Below are 4,221 nucleotides of genomic sequence, written 5' to 3'. Positions count from 1 at the left end.
ACAACCCCAGACCTCAGATATAATTAACACATGCCAGGCTTAATCAGAACCAGTGTACTTCGTTGTTTGGAAACTAATGAAAGCAAATAGATGTTACTTAACGCTGTAAATAATGAAAGGTCTTTTGTTGTTCTTAATTTTGATGACTATTTTTTGATGCTACGAAGAATGCCACTTGGAGTGTGCGTAAACAAAGAAGACAAATGGCCAGGCTGAGAATGAGTTGTCCATAATCTGATTAAAGCAATAGAGCTGGCTCCTAGGAGAACCGCATAGGGCTTAATGATTGGGTTGTTTTTCTTAATATGTCTAATGTTCACTCTTAAAGAAATCAAGAAAAATGTTAAGAGGTTATGATATTTCACTGTGGCGGTGGGTTGTCGGAGCTTCTGACAGGAAAAGAATATTTTCTGTGGCTGGAACACAATGTCCAGCCATGTAAGCTAATTTGCCAAAATAACATTAGGACACATTTAAAACCAAAATCTGCCCCAATTCACTCACTCTGCTGGCAGAGACATCAGGGACAAGGCAAGGACAGGCTTGGTTTTGTTGAAGTTGTGATGCGATGAAATAGCTGGGAAACACCACTTACCCTCTGTTTCGTTAGTTCCTTTCTTTTCTTGGCAGAATGCTTCTGGATTTCAGTAAAATGTCTGCGAGGGTTTGGATAATAAGTACATTATTTAAAAGCTTGTGGCTACTCTAACCTGTTGGGATATTAGGGAGAAAACTTACATGCATTGTTGAGTTCTATAGGAATTCATGTGGTTGAATGTAATGATTTACTCTGTACTCCTTCCTTTTAGTGGGTTCCATGGTCCTGTGGGTGAGTGCACGTGTGTGTGTGTGTGTGTGTGTGTGTGTGTGTACATTCACGCATACCATTACTCATCGTGAGTGGTCCGGCAAATTCAAGTTTGTCTATCTGAGGTCTGACTATGTGCATTGTGCATTGCCTCCAGGATACAATCATCATGGAACTCACAGGCCTCTTAATAAATTTTAGGATTACCCCAATGACATCCAGCCGTTAATATCTTTGTTTCCTTTGAAACTCCAAACTGGACAATTGAATTCCAGATGGACAGGAATTGGGTTATTCTGCTTATTTTAAACGAGGAACCCAAATGATTTCGAATACTCTAATTCCAAATCATGAGATATACATTGAAAGCTCATGGCTTGCTCATCTTACAGGTGAGAAAGCTGAGGTCCAGAGAGGTTAAGCTACTTGCCGAGACTCCCAGCCGAGCCATTAAGTCTCCTGACTACTTAGTCCCGACTTTGAACAAAATCCATCTGATTCTCAAATCTATGCTTCTACCCCTCTCTGTGTCTCGGTCAACAGTTAAACCTTCATGTTTCAACAAATATTAAATGTCTCTGTCTGGTCTCTTTCTGATAGGGTCTACGAATCTGGTAGAAACAGGCAAGTGACCTCTTCCCCTCCAGAAGCAGCAAATGACATGTTGCTCTCCGCACCATGGCAAGTGGGATGTGAACCCAAAGTTCTTCTTGGTTCCCTGGTGTGTCTGCCTTCTCCTTCTCTCATAGATCAGTCTGTGGCTTCGGCCATTTCCGAAGCCCAATAGACTGAGGTTGGAGTCCCCGGGACACAGGAGGGACATTGGGATAGAAAGGAATTGGGGGGGTGGAGGGAGAGAGAGAGAGAGAGAGAAAGAACTCTTCCTGTCTTTTCCAAGCCTTTCCCTTCTCTTGGCCCATTTTAGAGCCATGTTGTCATGATTGCCCCCCCACCACCACCACCACCACCACCACCTGAGAGCAGCAAGAGGAAATGAAAGGAGATGAAACAAAACCACAGCTGTGCTGTTTATTAAGCCTCTGGTTTAAAAAGAAAATGATGGAGAATGAGGTTGGAACTAAGCTGCTTTCTCTTAGAAAATACTGGCAGTCATTTTAATGGCAGGTTTCTGGCATCTGAATGTATTAGCTAAAGGATTTGAATATAATGAGCTATGCAGTGTGGTGGAGTGGAGAGAGTCCAAGGTTAACTGGCATGATCCGGGTGACCTTGGGCAAGCCACTTCACCTCTCTGGGCTCGGTTTCCTTTTCTGCACCAGGTATACATTGAGCCAGATGACCCCTGAGACTTCCTAGGAAAGCAGTGAGGAGACGAGTGGATTAGCAGCTCTGGTGTCGGCTGACTGGTCTGAATCTTAGCTCTGTCACTCGGTTTACACAGGAGTTGTGTGACTTAGGGTCAGTTATTCAACTTTTCTGAGGCTCAGTTTCCACCTCCATAAAATGGAGATGAGAGTTATTAAGGGTTATTAAGCGGTTTAGTTTACCAAAATAAAAGTAATGGTTTAGTTTGGCAAATGCACAGACAGCTACAGCATTTACCCAGGGCCAGAAGGAAGAACTGGTGAACGGGATGCTTTGAAGGTGAGTGAGGATGACTGGTCCATGAAGAAGTCCAGGCTGGGAGAGGCCTGGCCTTGGGGTGGGGGTGGGGCTTTGATCGACCCTTGCCGAAGGAGGAGAAAATGAAATAACTGTTGTAGTGGGACAGAAAACAGGATGCCTCGATGCCAGTCTTTGTTAGGGACATTGCCTTGTGGGAAATAAAAAAGAAATCTCGGAATACTCCTGTATCCTTGCCTACTGCTTTTCATTTCTTAACTCTTGATTTTTAATGAAGATGGGAAGGTTTATAAATTTGACAGTTCCATTTATTTCTACCATTTTCATCTAAAACAATACAAGGAACAGCAATTATTTCCACCTGTGTTTCAAAGGCAGCTGGATAAATGTCGGTATTAATTAAACATGTCCTGTGGACTCTGTTGTCTCCTGTTTCTCTGTCTGTCTGTCTGTCTGTGTCTCTCTTTCTCTACCACTAACCACCAAACCATCCCCCTTTGTTTCTTCCTTCTTGCCCCCATTCTCCTCTTCACAGTGGGGCACAGGAAAATACCAAATAAGGATACAATTGAACTGAAGGGGCTGAACCCATGACTAGGAACCAGGTGCATGAATAAGCCCACAAGAGCAAATCCTCCCCAGAAAGGTACATGGAGGATCCTAAAGAAGGAGAGAGTACACTTTCCATTCCTGGGCTCCCTACCCAATACCTCCAGACCACAGGGGGCGCCCTAGCTTCTCCTCCAGGCAGGGAAGCTGATCCATCCCTATCAGTGCCAAGCAGAGGGCTGAGGATCTTGCACCTGAGCCAGGGGAATGACATAACTTTCAAGCTTCAATTCTCCCCAGGGTTCCTTCTCAAGTGTCATGTCACTCACCCAGGGTAGCTGGGGCTCTGTGGACACACCACATCCCCAAAAAGGCAGCAGAAGCTTTCTTTGCATAATCATCATCAAATATTTATATTTGTTTAGGATTTACTTCTATAGGATTTTTAAAAATTAAAGTATAATTGACATACAATATTATATTAGTTTCAGGTATACAACATAGTGATTCTACATTTACATGATTTATGAGGTGGTCATCATGGTAACTCTACTAATCATCTGTCACCCTACCAAGTTATTACCATATAATGACTATATTCCCCGTGCTGTACATTATATCCCTATGACGTATTTATTTTATAAAAGGAAGTTTGTACCTCTTATTCCCCTTCACCCTTTTCACCCATGCCCCTACCCCTTCCCCTCTGGCAACCGTCAAAAAATATGGAATGCTTCACAAATTAGGGGCCACACTAATCTTCTCTGTTTTGTTCCAATTGTAGTACATGTGCTGTCGAAGCAAGCACACTATAGGAATTTTTTTGGAATTCAAATTTATTTCCAAAGTAAATTGGATCCCTTTTTAAGTAAGTATAATACAAAACAGAACGATAGAGGAAGAAAGTAGAATTGAAATTAGTGAAAAGGAGTAGCGGCATTAGATGTTACCAGACGTTTGAGATGAGATCATTAGAACAGCTAGGCATGGCTTTGGGCTAAAGCAAAAAGGAAAATTTGGGGTGACATAATTATATCATCTGACAAAATAAATCATGCACATCTTTATTGGCTGAGCCACTACTTCCGGGAACAAACTAAAGGAGAAATTTATTACCTGGGTTTTTGTATTAGTGCATCTTGGATGACCAGTTGAACAAGGTCCTCAAATAGAATCTTGCAAAAAAGATGAAGAATGCGAGGTGGAATACTTCCACTTTCTGAACGGACGGCAGAATTAAGATTACAGAGGCAGCTTCAGTTGTACAGTACCTTGGTCAT

At 42.5% G+C, this 4,221-nt stretch overlaps 1 pseudogene; it reads right to left on the bottom strand.

The window, feature by feature from the left end:
• Nucleotides 1–3,660: 3,660 nt before the first annotated feature.
• On the bottom strand, nt 3,661–3,749 carry LOC141567076 (U6 spliceosomal RNA; annotated as a pseudogene).
• Between the last annotated feature and the right edge of the window lie 472 nt (nt 3,750–4,221).

This window comes from Rhinolophus sinicus, chromosome 4 (genome assembly GCF_057876585.1).
Source record: "Rhinolophus sinicus isolate RSI-liver-muscle chromosome 4, RSI-T2T, whole genome shotgun sequence".
Lineage (NCBI taxonomy): Eukaryota > Metazoa > Chordata > Mammalia > Chiroptera > Rhinolophidae > Rhinolophus > Rhinolophus sinicus.
Note: the sequence above shows the minus strand (reverse complement) of the source record. Positions and strands in the feature narration are given on the sequence as shown.